Here is a 16,775-nt window from a genome sequence, read left to right as displayed (position 1 = left end):
CCAGAGGACACCCTGAATGGACTGAGCTCAGGTATGTGCTTCTAACAATGCGCCTGCCACTCCTCCCGGCCACATCCCCACCCTTCCTGAGCGCGCCTGCCCACTCACACCCCGCGTCTTTGTGTATAGTCATTCCTTTAGCTGACGGGTATTTATTGAGCACCTACTAGGGCCAACTATGATGCTAGCTTGGAGATATGACTGTGAACTGGACCGGCCAGCTCCCCACCTCAGCCCCACCCATGGGCTCCTGGGCCGCAGCCAGGCCCCGCAGTCAGGAGCTGGAGAGGGGCCTCCAAGCCGAGGCCTCCGGGTAGTCTAACCTGTCCCCAGGAGCTTCAAGGAGGAGCAACGGTGGCGACACGGTGGCCCCCTCGGCTGACGCTCACTGTGTGCTGGCCCTGTCTTTCGGCCCCTCCCCTCGGCCTCTGCTCCTGGGAAGAAGCCAGAGTCCTTGGTGACCTAGTGAAGTACCCCCCTCCCTCGCTGCTGTGGCCTCCAGCACGTCCCCCTCCTCACCTTATTCTAGCCACACCCACTGGGCCTCTCAGACTTCAGGCCTGGCCTTTCCTTGTCTCCACTGGGCCATGCTCGGATGTTACCCTGTTGTCATTCTGTGCACTGTCCCAGTCCTCACCGCAGCCTGACATGGCCCACATTCCACGTGACTCCCATCCTCCCTGGGAGTAAGGTCTCAGCAGCCAGGCTCCAGCCACCAGGGTCAGCGCTGCATTTCCAGCATCTGCAGCGGAGCCCGGCACAAAGTAGGTGCTCAGTAAAGAGGAGCTGAGTTGATGGATTCCACCCCATCCTCACAAAGCCCTGGGGGAGTCCCATCTGCCCGTCTCAGGCTGTAACAGACTCGTGAAGCCCCCAGGGAGCCCGTGGAAGCAGATTTTTGACTCAGCGGGGCTGCTGGGGAGTCCGAGAGGCTTTGCCTCTATGGACCCCAAGGCAGCGGCTGGCCACAGGCAAGGACTTAGCTGCTGTGACTATCACCATTTCACAGAGAAGCAAGGTCAGCTCCAAAATGTTTGTTAAGTGGCCAATACTCGGAGATCTAAGGGACAGGCGGGTCTGAGTCTGCCACGTTCCCAGAGCTGATGTGGCTGAAAACGAAAAATCTCCGTCTTGTTGACGCTGAGGCTGGAGTGACCCCCGCTGCTTCCTCTGGTCTTTTCAAGTGGACGTGCCACCCAGGGCCCCTGGGACCAGCTCCATGAGGCCAGCCCCCGTCCCCGCCATGCCCTCTGGGGCAGTTTGTGTTTGTGGGAAACTTTGGCCCAGGGCTCTTCCTGGCCCCTGGACCGTGGAGGGCTCTCTCCAGGCCACATCACGCACTCGGCGAGAGGGAGTTGGGGGGAAGTGGACAGCGTCACCGCACCAGACGGTCAAGGTCTTGCCCTCATGAGAGCTCTGCTGGGGACCAGGGAGGAGGGCAGAGGGGCCATTGCATCCAGAACCTTCCAGTCCTTGGTTCTGACTGCACTCAACACCCAGAGGGGGCTCCCGGGGCTCTCGTGGTTGCTCAGCTAATGCCTAAGGCTGCTGTTCCCACTAACGCCACCCACGGTCACAGCCCAGTCCCCCCCACTCACTCAGCCCCGCCGCCAGGCTCATGGCCACCAGGTCCTCCATTTCCTGACTGTTGCCCAGCCCAGAGCAGCTGCCGCGGTCCAGTGAGTCTCACAGGGAGCCCTGGGTGGAGGCAGGCGAGGCCGAGTCTGGAGGACCTGAGAGCAGCTCAAAAGTCCAGAGGCCCAAGCAGGTCACCGCACAAGAAAGGTGGCCTCATGGGACTGGCACCTGAGGTGGGTGGGCTGTGAAAGGCAGCAGGGGCTGCAGCTCCTCTGTGGTGGCCAAGAGCTGGCAGGGGACAGGAAGACAGGCCTGCACAGCTGGATGTCCCCGGGTTCCCTTGGTCACCCAGAGAAGCCCCCAAACCTGCAGCTGCACCAACTCTCCGAGGGGGAAAAGTCGAACCCAAATGGAAAGGATGTCGGAGCTGTGCGCGGGCCACCCAGCACAGCGGGGGTGAGCTCAGCTGGCCAGGGCCATCAGCCTGCAGCGCCAGCCTCGAGCCAGGAGAGGAGACCCTGGACTGGCTGGGGGCTGGAGGAGTCAGGACCCCCCAGGGGAGAAGCGGGACACGGGGTCCCTGAAGGGAGTTCCACACAGACGGGGCAGGGCGGGGGCAGCCAGGAGGGTCCCTGACTGAGGCGCTCAGTGGTCACCCCAAGGCCTGAGTCGTGTGGAGACGGCCACCTCACAGAGCCGTGACCCCATAGAGGGTGGCCATCAGCCAGCACAGTGACTCTGCAGGGCAAGGTCCCTGACATCACAGCTCCCTCCTGTCCTACGAAAGCTCACCACCCGCGAACACCGCCAGAGCCCACCTACCCACGGGAGCCTGTAACGGAGCCTGTGCCGGTGAGTCTCCAACAGGTGAGGCCACCCAGGTGAGGCCAGCAGGTGGGGAAAGAAGAGGAGGAGAGGGAAGATGTTGGCACAAGACCCCAGTGCCCTGGTCACACCCAGCATGACTGCAGCCACCAAGTTGGTGACCCAACAGGTGAGCCTCTGTGTCAACCTCACCTTCGGGGATTTCCGCGTCATCGACTCTGGGGTGCAGCCCCTTCTGTCCTGCAGACACGTGCTGTGTCTTCCTGGCTACAACCTTGGATGCTTTGGACCTAGATTCTGTTTTTAGGGAGATACAGAAAGAAATGAGCTCTGATCTGATGCTGTGGGTTTGAATGCTGCCTGGCTGTGCCGCTCACTGGCTGTGCCATGCTGGGTGAATCACTCAGCCTCTCGGAGCCTCAGTTTCCACTTCTGTAAATAGAAGATAACAAGCTGTCCCTTATAGGGTTCTTAAAGGCTTAGGGGCACATGTCCACTGAGCCACACCCCCAGCCCTATTTTGTATTTTATTTAGAGACAGGGTCTCCCTGAGTTGCTTAGCACCTCACAGTTGCTGAGGCTGGCTTTGAATTCATCGTGATCCTCCTGCCTCAGCCTCCCAAGCCCCTGGGGTTACAGGTGCGCACCACCATACCTGGCTAAAAGCCCCTTCTTATCTTTGAACAAAAAGAAAAGGGGTTGGAGAGGGATCCCCTTTGCTCTGGGGATCTGCACGAGGCTGGCTTCCTGCCACCTGAATGTCCCCTCAAGGCCACTCTTCCTGGACCACCTCCCCGCGAGCCGTCGTGTGGTCTGTGGTCTGTGGTGGGACAGGCGCACTCCTCCCTGTGCCTTGGCCCTGCTGACCTCCTGGGGCCATGGGAGCCCCAGGAAGGAATGGCCAATACAGTCCAAGGTGCGAACAAGGAGGGGCCGACCGTTATGCACCTGGAGGGAAGGACGCGGCCCAGTTCCGGGCAGTGCAGCAGGAGTGGGAAGTCCCAGCACCCTTCCTCCACCGCAGCCCTGGGGCCCGTGCCTGCCCCTCTCTCCTGTGTCCTTAATAGCATCAAATAAAAAGATTTTAGATAAGATTTCATTCTGTGAATCAATTGGCAGACCACACTGGGCTTCACAGGGCATTCTGGCCTCAATCTAATGGAAATTATCATTTTTAAATGAGAATATCAATACCTAACTGGATCCCCGAGCAGACAGCACACACAAAGGGTTTTATTTCAACTTGCTTCTCCGGCTCCTTCTGAGCTTAATGCAGTAATTGCGGGCATCTCGAGGAAGGAAGGGGTAGATCTGGCAGGGGGACAGAAGCCCAACTCTTGTTGTGACCGCACAGCAGGAAGCTCTGCCCCCTGGTGACTTCCCCTAGTTTCCACACCAGTCTTTATTAGGTTCCCCGCTCACCCCAGGACCTTGGCACTTGCAGTTGCTTCTGCCTGGAAGGCTTCCTCCCTCTGCTTTCCCTTCCCAGGGTTCAAGGCTGTGGGTAATGCTTGCTCCAGGTCTGGGGGTGAAGTGGGAGGTAGGGTGCTGGCCTCATCCCTGGGTGTGGCCTCCAGCATGGAAAAACAAGGGTCAGGGAACTCCCGGCTGAGCTGGTTAATACAGTGGCAGAAGCCCCTGGCGGCCATCTCAATTTCAGTTTCAACTAAACGTAAGGCTGCCTTGCTGCTCAGGCGCCCTGGCTGCATTTCAAGGGCTCAGGAGCACAGGGGAGAGGCCACCATGTTGGACGGCGCAGAACAGAACATTCCACGGCTCAGGCCACCCAGAGCTCCAGGGACGCCACCCTTTACGCACTGCAGGCTTGGCCCCAGGGGCGAACCCTCCGGGTGTGAGGCAGGTTCTGCTGCTGGCTTGGCCCTGAGTCCTTGGGGCGGAGCATTTCCTGAGCCCCGTGAGGACCCCACTCAGGCAGAGCTGCCAGGACTGCTTCCGGCTGTCGGTGAAAGCAGCTGACTGTGGGCCGAGAACCGCGCCCCACTCGGGCGGCAGTGGCCGGCTGCTCCTTTGCTCTGTCTGCTGACGACCACGGAGCACCTACTACGCGCCCCACACCCTTCTGGAGTCGGGGATGGCACGATGCAGGTCAGGCCTCGCTCCCCTTCAGGTTCACGTTCTTGGCACATGGTGTGGGACAGACACCCAGGAAACAAGCAAAGGGTCCCACCTGGCAGAGGGCAGGAGCGCTGGCCCAGACCCCACCAGGCAGGGCGGAGGCTCAGGAAGCCGAGGGACTGTCTCCTGTCCCCATGTCCTTGGTTGGGGACAGTAAGGAACGACTGATCATGGGTGAAGTAAACAGTGGACAACGTCGGTGACACCTGAGCAGCAGTAACGCACCTGGGGGGGGGAGGGCGCAGTGGGGAGGGGCCTGGTTTGGAGAAAGACCCTCCGCGTGGGGAAGGAAGGAGGGGCCTCGGGTGTCCAGGGCCTCTTTCCCTGGGACCTCTGTCCCCCGCTGGCTGCCACCTCCTGCAGCCTGGAGCCAGAGGGGCCTGACACACGGGGTGGACTGCATGTGTCCCCACCCAGAGCTGTCCCCATGGTGTGACTGTGTCAGGCAGGGGGAGCACTGGAGGGGGATCCGCGTGAACCTCTGGGCGGTGACCTCGTGTGCAGGAAGGTCCCACCATTGCCATGTCTGGCTGTCCCGGAGGTGGACTGTGGCAGTGCCATGTCTTTGTTCTGCTTTTTCTCATCCTTGGTGACGAGAAAGCCGCGACGGGAAAGGGTCCCTGGCGCCCTCTGCTGTTCTGCCTTGGTACTGCAGCGCAGTGGCTCAGCCCTCACAGCGCCTTGGGGCAGGTCACCCGGGAACCAGGGGAAGGTGCCCCATCAACCTTTGGAACAGGGTCTCCCTGGACCAGAAGTGAATATTTCCACATCCCCCGTTCCCTCCTCCTCTGGAGCTCCACTCCCAGTCTCCAGCCCCCCTCCCGCCCCCTCCTGAGCTCTGAGGTGGAGGCACCCGGACAGCAGGGCTGAGCATTTGGGCTGAAATGCCAACCCTTGCCCCTCCTGTGTGTCCTTGGACATGTTACTTAGCTGTTCTGGACCTCAGTTTCCTCGTCCATCACAATGGGAGAGCGATTCATCAGCTTCTCTCTCCCTGGGCACTGCTGACACTCTGGTCCTCGTGGTCTGACAGCGTCCGCGTCCTCCACCCGCTAGTGGCCAGTGGCGCCCCCTGACCACGACAACCAAAAGGGCTCCAGACCTTGCAGTGTGCCCTGGGGACAGAGTCGTCCTGGCTGAGGGCCTCTGCAGTCTTGGTTTCCCCTAGATGCCGCCCGCACCCTCGCTGCCGCCTCTGCCACCCTCCAAGGTGCGCAGAGAGCCGAGGAGGTGGCTGTGTGGCAGCCAGCGCGGCCGAGCCTGGGGCCTCAGGCCCCCGCCCCTCACCCCAGCTGCTGCGGCCCTCACAGAGGTCGAGGCACACTCCTGGCCCGAAATGTCCCCGGCCCCCGCCTGAAGGGGCCCAGGCTGCGGAGGTGGGAGCCTCGCAGGCCCGTCACCCTGGCCTGTTGGCTTGGCCGCGGGCGCAGCTCCCCAGCCAGGAGGCCAGGTCCAAGTGACCTCGAGACACAATGGCAAGGGCTCAGGCTACTGTGGAAAAGAAGGAGGTGAAAGACCTGGCCCAGGGCTGCGCAGGGGAGGCCAAGCCGCTGGGCCACGAGGGAGAGAGCCCAGCAGTGAGGGCACTGGGTCCCCCTGGGGGGGGACAGCTGGAAAGCGCAGCTCGTCCAGGGCTTGGCCGCGGGCCTCCCACTCTGGGGTAGAAGCAAGAAAAACAGAGCAGGGGCCAGGAGAGTCACCAGGGGCCCAGGGAGGCCTGCAGGTTGGGCCGCCTGAGAGCAGAGAGGCCTCCCGCCGCCTGGTTCCTGGGGAGAAAGCTCTTCCTAGCCCTCAAGCGGCCCTCAGGCCCTGACTCCCTCTCGGTTGAGGCCAGGCCCTGGGCAAAGCACTTTACCCCCTGAAACACTCCCGTCACCCCACGAGACAGCCTCTAGTTATCTGGTGACTCTTGGGTAAATCGTTTGGAGCTCCTACTGTGTGCACATTTGCTGAGCACCTACTGTGAGCCAGGTTCTGTGCTGGTGGAGGACTGTGGGGCTGCAGGTGTCCGCACTGCTGGCGGGAATGGAGCCTGGCGGGCTGCTCTGGATAGAGCCAGGCAGCTTCTGAGGAGTCCCACCCGGGTGTGGAGCCCCGGGAATGAGAAGCTACGTCCCTGCAGAAGCCGGTCCACCAAGGACGGCAGCCAGCTCCCGGTCACCCACAATGGAAGCCAGCCATGTCCCCACCTGGAGAGCAAACCGTACAGGGCAACGCTACACCTAAGAAGCCAGTCTGGAAGACCACAAACCGCCTGCTTCCTTTATGTGACCTCTAGAGAAGGCAAGGCCCCCCGGGCAGTGCTGCCGGTCCCCTGGGAGGAGGGCCCAACTGCCAAGGGGGAGCGTGAGATGTTCTCGGAGATGGTGAACCCTTCTGCCTCTTGACTGTGGCGCTTGTACACAACTGTGTGTATTTAGCAGGAGTGGGTGCAGAGCGGGTGTTACTACGTAAGACTTTAAGATAAAGATGAAGAAATGCAGAGCGACGTTTGGCATGTGACTCATGGTGTTCAAAATGGGCTTTGTATCATCAAATGTGCTTTTAACTACAAGAAACATATCATTTAAAAGAGGGTTAAACTGAGTTTTCTAGGATGAATGTCATATAACAGGAACCAAGAGAATTACAGACACCACCATCCTCATGTCTGTCATAATGCACCTGGTCTTTCCCTTATGGTCATAAGATGGCTGCTGCAGCTCCAGGCATTCCAGCAATGTCCAAAAATAGGACAGATGGAAGTTTTGGAGACGTGTTTATTATCATACAGAACACTCTCTGTCAGAAGCTCCCAGATGACTTCCATTTATGTCCTGCTGGCCAGAACCAGGGCATAGGCCCACTAAACTAATGACTGGCAAGAGGGGAAGTTTTAGGCCAATCACAGCTGAGCCCCTGGGGCTGGGGGTGGAGGTCTCTCCACGAAGCATACTGCCATCTGCCTCATGTGGGAACAAAGCTGGGTCCCTTAGCCAGGAAGGTGGCTGGCTTCCCACGGGACAAGCCATCTGCCTGCCTCAGCCTCCGAGTGGGCTTGAGCAAGTCAGCAAGGGGCCCCTCAGGACGGCAGCAGAGGTGCCCCAGAGCCTTAACCTGGAGCCCCACCAGCCAGCCACACACACTGCCATCTGCACCACTGTTGGCTGCCCTGAGCGTGTGGTCAGGCCAGCTCCAGAGTTCCAGCCCAAGACAAGGACTTCCCTGGCCTCGTCTCTTGCTTTTTCTTCTTTGCAGTTCCTCAATATTAAAAAAAACAAAACCCTCCAGACTTCTCTTGGTCTCACACAGACCCTGCTTAATATCCCTGCAAAGGGCTGGACGTCCCTGACACACAGATAAGAACCCAGGGCCCCGTGACAAGCTGTGCCCAGCTCTCTCCTGGTCAGGACCTACCGAGAATGGCCGCCCACCCCATCCCATCAGGGAAGCCCTGGGGAAATGAGTCCGGGTGTGCCTTTGAGAAGCCCGGCAGACTGGGCCACGGTGGGGCTCAGCCTCGTTCTGGTCACCCGGGGGGATCCCCAAGACCCCCCCCCCCATTACCTCTGCAGTCTCTCGCAGCCTGCCAGAGCTGTTACAATGAAAAACCCTTTTCAATGGCTGGCCGGCGCGCCCCCGTGTGTCTCTTCGGTGTAATAACATCGTAGCGTTTTCAAACCTTGATGTTGAAATCTCAGTAACAACCAGGGCTGCTGACAACCCACGTGCCCAGCAACGGACAAGGGAACTTAAACACACAGACTCGGTTTGGCATAAAATTTTTCTTTGGAAGAAGCCATATGTGACCATGGTGGAGGCAGTCACACCCGGCACCCAAAGGTATATATGGAAAGATCTCCCTCCCATTCCATCCCCCATGATGTGAATGGCACCTCCTGATATTGGGCAGTTCACAACCTTCCCAACCGTGTGCCACGGCCCTGATATGGGTCTATACGCAAATGCACCTTCAGAATAAATGCTCAGACACGGCGATGCTTGTATATGCCGCCCTTTCAGGGGGCCACTGATGCTACTCGAGAAGCACACTGGCACTGGGTCCATTATCCCCTCACTCTGAAAACCACTACTGAGCCCTATGAATACGGAGCATAGGCTTCCTTCTCAACCAGCTTGTCTCCGTGGTCGGTGTCGGCAGACACCAGCTCCAGGGTCACCTTCTATTCTTGCAGCGATTCTGCAAGTTTCTTAGTAGATTTTTTTTTTTAACTTTGATTATTCGTATGCGGGGCTGAGGCTCGAACCCAGGGCCTCACACGTGCCAGGCCGGCGCTCCACACTGAGCCCAGCTCAGCCCCTTCTTAGTGGACTTTAAAAACCATTCGGGACCCTGAGTTCCAATTGGCTTTGCTTTGGCCGCACCCGCCTGCAGCTGGGCATGGGGAGGAGGGTTCTGGTTGGCCAGGCAGGAGGTGGGCTGGCCCCAGGAGAGTCTTCTAGAACTCTCAGCCGCAGGGTGAGCTAGTGGGCGTCCGACCCCCAGCGAGCCCCTCGTGTCCTCCGCCCTCTCTACGAATCCAGGGGACCCCGCGTTGTAGGAGGGAGGCCTGGAAAGAGCGAGAACGGGAGAAAAGCTAGGGGTTCCCTGCACTTGAGTAGACCCTCCAGGGCTGCGAGGCCCGGGGAGGGTGCGGAGGGCAACCCCGGGTGGTGTGCATCCTTCCCTCCGCCTGTGCAGGAGGAACTGCAGCCTGGCTGCCCGCCCGAGCTCAGTGTCCCCCCGCGAAGCCGAGGTTTGTGAGCCGCCACTTTCCAGAAACCCCAGCCCCGCGGTGGAGGGCCAGACATTCTGACCCCTCAGGAAAGCCAGGTCCCCAGGGCGCCCCGTGGCCACCTCAGAGCTCGCCCTGTCTGCTGCCCAGGGCAGAGCCCCAGCCAGGCCTAGAGACGTCCAGAAGCTGGAGACCGGCTGCCCAGCCTCCGCAGGAGGATGGATTACCTCTGGGTGACGTCAGAGGGGTGCATTTCTTGCAGAGACTGGTTCTGAACCACTGGACGCTGCTGGCCCAGGTCGTTTGGGGTTCCTGCAAGAGGACTGTGGGCAGACCTGAGAGGGACCGGTCAGAGGAGACACGCCACTTAGTAGTCCCAGGAAGCACACTGAGGTGCCCTGTGGAGGGACTGCCCCCAACATAAAAACCCAAGAAAAGAAGGAATTGGCCCACCAAGCCCAGAGGCGTGATGCCACCGTAGCAGCCCCTGCCAAGGGAGGTCCTTCCTGCTCCTAACCTTCAGGACCCAGGGCCGGGAGCCCATGGGCGGAGCTGGGAGTGTGAACAGTCTAGACAGTGACTGAAGACACATTATTATTCTCACTCCACACAGTCGCTGATCATTATGTCACGGTGAGCAGAAGAGCTTTGGGATCTGCCCAACAGAGCACCCAGGGCAAGTCACCAACTGTCCCGCCCAGCGGGTGAGAATGGGCAGTGGGAAGAGAAGAGTGGGGGCTGCCGCCCTGCCGCCCTGCCGCCCTGACTCGGGCTCCTCCAAGGAGCAGGCCGTGGGAGTCCCAGAACCACGGGCTCTGGCAGGGCAGGGAGCTGGCAGTTCTTGGTTGCTGCGTGGCCTGGAAAGAGGCTTTGATTGAGGTTATAGATGGGTTGACCTGGGCAGCCGGAAATCTCAGGGGCCAATAGGTGGGCACCACTGTAATTATCTTTTAAGGATTAATTTATGGTAGAATCAGAAAAGTTAGCGTGACCTTGGGCGCCACAAAGTAAGAAAGCCTGTTTACTGCTCAGATCTGAAGACGTTGGTAGAAAGAGTGATGAAGAGTTGATTCCAGGCAAAAGTTTCACATCTCCTGCCAAGAGCTACCCGATGGGATTCAGCCGTCAGGGATGCAGTGGGAGCCCGGGCCGTGCCTGGGACTGTGCAGGCACCACCCCAGGAGAAGGCGAGGAACTCTGGCATCCACCGCAGGGCAGCTGCCAACAGCCAAATTCTCCCTCCCCGAGTTGATGTCTGATTGACAGACAGCCCCGGAGAGGGCTTTCTGGATCATATCTCAGTAACCACCCACCCAGCCTGTCAAACCCAGAGATTTAGGGTGGCATCGGAGCCCCAAATCTGGAAGAACTTAGCAGCTTCACGGTGCCAGATCCAGGGGGAAAATGTGCACATTGAGAAACCAGGAAAGCATAGATGACAGGGGAGAAAGAAAGAAAGAAAATGAAAACACTCTGTTCCCACTGGCAGAGCCCGCCTTGCCAGGAAAACTGGAATGCTGACTTGGTACGCACATAATTCAATTTTCTACACACTCAGAAGGAAAGAAAAAGCCAGATGCCGGGAGAAACTGCTGATACTGTTCTTGACCTTGGCAAGGACAATCTATCTGTGAACGCAGACTCATGCAAAATGCTGGACAATCTGAAAAGGCAAACAGCACAACACTTATGTACCATATTTTCTCGACGATGTGAAAAGGTCTATGTATCCTGATTCCTATGTTCTTTTCTAATTAGCTTGATTTATTATCCTAGACAAGAGAGCAGATGGATATACACCCAAATGTTAGTATTAATGAGTTAGGATGTGGACAGTTCTTATCTTTAATCTTCAGGATTTTAGTGTTTTCTTAAAAATAAAAAAGTTCTATTTGAATGATTTTTTACTTAGAGAGTCCCTTTATTATAAAAGACATATAGACGAGAAGCTACATGGAAACTCCCTTCCTGTCCTTCCAGTACTCCCAGGGCACTGTCCTGAGATGAGTACTGTCAGAAGTTTTGCTTCTATTTTTAAGGTTGTAACCTTGAAAGCTGGGCGCAGCAGAAGGGTTCTAACCACATCTGAAAGGAGTGGCTGTGTCTCTGCGCCACCTGGTGGCTGGGTTGCAGAATGCAGGTCCACTGGGCCAGATCCCTTTCAAGAAAAGCCAAAAGCATGCAGTTAGACGTGAAATATCCCAGATCTTAAAGATCAGCAACTAAAAAAATTTAAAAGCAATGCCAGAAAAAAATAGAATATATTTAAGGGTCAGTGACCAATGCATCAAGGCCACTACTTTAGGAAATAAACAATAAGATATCAGTGATTAGGGACAGGAGAGGTTAGGAAGGGTCTGTTACATTGCCTCAAGTATCTCTTCTTCTTCCTTCACCTCTGTATTATTACGACTTATTTTTCTAGAAGCTGTCTTTGTGACTAACATATATCACATAAATATACTTAAACTCCATGGTTTTTGACAATACAGAAAGTTATAATCAACCAAATTAAAATTTCCTTTCATTCCACTGCCTCGAGATAAACAGATTCAGATTTTGATGAATATTTTGATGAATATATATATTTTTTTCTACTAATCTTTAGGATTTTCATATATATATATATATAGATGTTGTTCCAGGATTGGTGTCGGGCATAGTGTTCAGGCAATAGTGGCCATTTGGTGTGAGGCCTAGCTTTGGCTTTTGGAAAGTCAAAGAGAAAAGTGCCTCTTGACGGTTCTCTCTGGCCTCCCTAAAAGTATGTGTCATCAGAGTCCGTGATGAGGCAGGTTTGTGTCTATCTGACTTACATTACAAAACAAGCCAGGCATGTAATTGGCCTTCCAGATGTAACTTAGAGATTAAAAAACAAAAACAAAAAACATGTCTCTAACTGGCTTTATATGTTGAAATTCTATTGATCAGCTTAAATATAAATATAGTAATATTTATTGTTACAAGAATAACACACTGCAGAGACAGTTTTAGGGATCACATCTCAGTAACCACCTACCCCACCTGTCAAACCAGAGAGTCAAATGGTACTGGACCCAAAACTAGAAGAATTTAGCATTTTCATAGTGCCAAATTCAGTGTGTGTGTGTGTGTGTGTGTGTGTGTGTGTAGGGTAGTGATAGTGAAGGGTACTGATTTGATGTGCAAAAACAATTGTAAAGACTCTCATGCTTTAACAACAACAACAAAAAAGTCCAGATGACTATTAAGAATGTGTTAGAGGGCTGGGGCTGGGGCTCAGGGGCAGAGAACTTGCCTGGCACATGTGAGGCACTGAGTTCCATCCTCAGCACCACATAAAAATGAATAAATAAAGATACCATGTCCTAAAAGATATCATGTACTACTAAAAAAATATTTTAAAATATGTTAGATTATTTCTTAAGACCTAAATTTGTCAACAACGTTTTAACTTCAATACAATTTTAATTCAAAGCAAAACTAAACCAATCATTTTGAAATTTGTATCATTTGGTGCACCACCATTGATAATTCTAAAAGCTGAATTGAAGTTAATTAATTTCATTTTAGACGTTAGTGTCATTTATACCTTCCTCATAACAACCACCCTGGGAATCTTTCGCATCTTGTGAAGATCAATTAAAAGCAGAATGTCAGCTTTTCCACTTCAAAATTTCACGAGGAGGGAAAGAACCTCCCAAACCGTGTGCCCAGCCAGCCACAATAAATTATTTTCTCTCCTGGACAGGGCCCAGCATGTGAGTGCCTGGAAATACTTTCAGAGGGTGGCCCTGTGAAAAAATTTGTGTCTCACATCAAAATTCCGTCCTCCTCCCAGACCACAGATGAAAAAATATTTGGGCTGGAAAGTGAAATGAAACTGAGTGGGCCCTGGTCCAGCCAGAGCGGGGACAGCCCTCGGGAGGGGCAGGAAGCCCTGCCCACCTCTAGGGGACAGTTGGGCCAAGCCTCACTATTCAGCTTGCCCAGTGGCTTCTCACCCAGCTCTCAATACGTCCTCCTGCAGCCCTTAGAAATAGGGACTTCTGCTGCCTCCATTGTATAGATGGGGAAACTGAGGCTCAGAGAGGAGAATTCACTGGCCCGAGTTCACAAAACCAGCAAAGAAGCTGAGGCGGAACTCAAACGGGGCCTCCTGCCTGCACGTTGTGCCCATCCTAAGCCCTTCCTCTTGGCCACGTCACTTCCTCTCTGTGTAGCCCATCTGTACCCTGCCCTTCCCTCCACTGTGTGCCTCGTCAGCAGGCTGGCTCCCACATCCCATGTGAACGTCGGGGCAGGCAGCCCACTGCAGAGTAGGCAGCAGGGGGAGGGTCCTGTGTGAACCCCACCTGTGGGCGTGGGCAAGCAGAGGTGGGCGCACACGAGGCTGGGATGGTGTAGTGGGAACTGTGTCTGGTGATGTTCAGCAGCTGGCCCCGCTTCTGCCAAGGGGCCTCTCTGCCAAGTCCATTTTCTGGGGCTATAACAAAATACCACAGACTGGATTGTTGATAGAGGAAAGAAGTGTACTTAGCTTCTAGATGTGGAGATGGAAGTCCCAGAGGAGGCAGCCTCATCTCTGGAGGGTCTCCTGTTGTATCGTCACATGGTGGGAATGTGGAGAGCAAGCCGGTGTGTGCAGAAGACAGAACACAGGCCCCGGCCTTGCTCTGCAGCTCTCCACTCTCGTGGTCCATGGTCCAGTTCAGAGGAAGCGAGGACTCTCTCCCCAGCCCAAACCTCGAGAGAGCAGGCTCAGTCCCTCTTCATGGCTGCAGTGGGAGCCCCACAATCCAAGTGGAGAGGGTGGGCCAGAGGAGGGAGGGCTGGTAGAGACCAGGGTAAGGCTGTAATTTGGGTGTTGGCCAGACTAAGTTCAGGTTCAAGTGACAGATGTGAGGTAGTAGTGGCTTCGGCAGGATAGAAGGTGCTTCTCTTCGACGCTCCAGGCCAGGACGGCGGTTCTGCTCGTGAAGTCGGCAGGAACCCGGCATTCCAACAGCCTGAGCTGGTGTTCCACCATCCCCGGGAAGCTGTCCTTGTCTCTGTGGCTCACATGCCCCCTGACTCACCCCTATTTCCATCCACCAGAATGGAGGGTGTGAGGGGGCATGTCCATCCCTTCTCAGGGCATTAGGCTAAGTCACAGGTCACTTTGCTATGACAGAAGGGACCTAAAACATAGCGGCTGGAAGAAGGTAGAAGGTCACTCAGGTCACAGTGTGGCAGTGTGTGTGAACAGGGCCAATCAGATAAAGTAATCCACAGAGTTACCCTTGGACCCAGACACCTTCCATCTGTGGCTTCTGGGTCCCCTTTTCTGGTGCCAGAAGCTGGCCACTTCAACCCTCCTGGCCTGCAGGCATGGAGCGCACCGGCTTCCTCTTACAGAGTGACCCAAAAGAGGAACAGAGTGTTCCTGCCCACCTCCCATCGGCTAGAACCTAGTCACGTGGCCCCTCTACTGCAAGGGAAGCTGGGAAATGTCATCTTTGGCTGGATGGCCTCGTACCCAGCATCATCACGGGATTCCTATTACTAAGTGGAAACAAGGGAGAGTTGATTTGGGGGGACAACTAGTCTTGTCTGCCACAGGGCTCCACTAGACGTCCAAGACATTAACTTCCACACACTCACATTGGCCTGGACTTGGTCACATGGCCATGCCTGGCTGCAAAGGAGCCTGGGAAATGTAGTACTTCACCTGGGCAGCCATGTTCCCAGGTAAACATGGGGGATTCTACTACCATGCCTAAAAGAGATAAGAGACATCATAGGGGCAGCCTCTGTCCCTATCCTTAGAACCTCTGTTCATCCAGTGAGGTAAGAGGCAAGGTCAACGGTAGAGAGTGAGGGAGATAAAAGCAGCAGGGGAGATTTCTAACAAGATGTGAAATTGATCCCATCCTCTCGGGAGGCTGAGGCAGGAGGATCATGAGTTCAAAACCAGCCTCAGCAACTTAGCGAGGCCCTAAGCAACCCAGTGAGCCCCTGTCTCTAAATAAAACACAAAATAGGGCCGGGGATGTGGCTCAGCAGTGGTCGAGTGCCCCTGAGTTCAATCCCTGGTACCCCCCACCCCCAAAAAAGATGTGAAATTGCTGAGTCGGGGAGCAGGGCCACGGGCCATGGGGGGCTGTGGGCGAGTCCGAGGCTTGAGCCTGTGGATTGAATGACTTTTCTCTGCACCATTCACAGCCCATGTACAAACAGAGACAGGTGTGTCCATTAGCCCAGGACTGCTGCTGCGAGGGGACAGGAGGAGGCTTAGAGGGAGAGACGGCAAGGTGGGGTGTGGAGCCCAGACTGGACAGAAAGGAAGGCCAAGGCAGGAAGAGGTCCAGGCAAAGGGGTGTGGCCAGGCTTTGGTGTTTAGAGGTCAGAGTCTCAGGGAGGTCGGGGCATGCGGCCGTGGGTAGCTCTGGAGCAGCCACGGAGACCTCAGGGCCTGCTGACCAGGAAGTGCATGTTTGTGATTAACCTTGAAAGAGAGTCATGTTTGCAGCGATTGCGAAGGGTGGAGGAGGAGGGAGCCCAGGCTCCCAAGTCCGGCCGGCCTGGGAGGGCCAGGAGAGGAGAGCGTGAGTCACCCACTGCCTCTGCCCTGCTCCTTCTCGGGCTCCGCAGGGACATACCTACAGCCCACCCAGGGCTGCTGACCTCAGGTGCCAAGGCTTTGGCTGCACCTCCTGTCCCCTCTCGGGTCTCCCCCATCCCCTGCCCTTCAGAAGGGACAGAAAAGTGGCAGCCGTGTCTACACCACCGTTTCCTCTCCTGGAGGAAGCCACCCTTCCCGATGCCACCATCCACCACCTCTTGGTGCTATGATCTCCCTGGCATCTCACCTCCAGGCCGTGCTGACCTGTGAGCGGCAGGGGGGACCCAGACAGTGCTGGGAATGGCTGGAGGGTCACAAACACCGGGTAACCATGTCAACCCCATCATGTCCTTGGGTTCAAAGGAAAAGCCCTGGGCGGGGCCGTGTTTGAACCCACTTCCTGGCTCCCTTTTGGACACACAGGCCGCAGGCTCAGGTCTGAGGGCCGAGCTCAGAGAGAGCTAGGAGACAAGGTTGCTCTTGTTCTAATGGTGTCTTCCTGTGTCCGTAGGTGATCGCTGCTTTCTGGGTTCTGATTTGGACCTGAGGTGTCCCAGGAAGGTCCCCTGTTAGTGCAGGGACGTCTGGTTAGGAGCGCTGTGGCCTGATCAGTCCATCCTAGTTGGATGGGCTACCTGGATGGCAGTGGATGATGGGAGGGGATGGGTCACCGGGACCCCTGGGCCCCTCTGGCTCCCTGCCCCCTGGCCAGCTGAGGGGGGCAGAGCTGCTTCCACCACGATGCCCAGCCTCACTTGGGCCCAGAGCCATGGAGTCACACACTGTGGACGGAACCTCTGAAACTGTGAGCCCCAAATGAACGTCTTCTGCTCTAAGATGTTCCTGGTGGGTATTTTCCTCACAGCAGTGAACAGCCCCTGAGAGCAGGAAGCCAGATCCCGTGGGAGCAGTTTAGACCCTGCTGGCTGTCCGTCTCC

General features: G+C 56.0%; 1 long non-coding RNA gene across 1 annotated transcript; it reads right to left on the bottom strand.

Moving 5' to 3' along the window:
* Window positions 1-2,595: 2,595 nt before the first annotated feature.
* Window positions 2,596-3,713, bottom strand: LOC308647675. The gene is made up of 3 exons (XR_014021681.1): window positions 3,598-3,713; window positions 3,352-3,462; window positions 2,596-2,700 (listed from the first exon to the last, which is right to left on the bottom strand). It is a non-coding gene; the product is annotated as an uncharacterized lncRNA (long non-coding RNA).
* Between the last annotated feature and the right edge of the window lie 13,062 nt (window positions 3,714-16,775).

This window comes from Spermophilus citellus (assembly GCF_964194105.1).
Source record: "Spermophilus citellus genome assembly, chromosome: 4".
NCBI lineage: Eukaryota > Metazoa > Chordata > Mammalia > Rodentia > Sciuridae > Spermophilus > Spermophilus citellus.
Note: the sequence above shows the minus strand (reverse complement) of the source record. Positions and strands in the feature narration are given on the sequence as shown.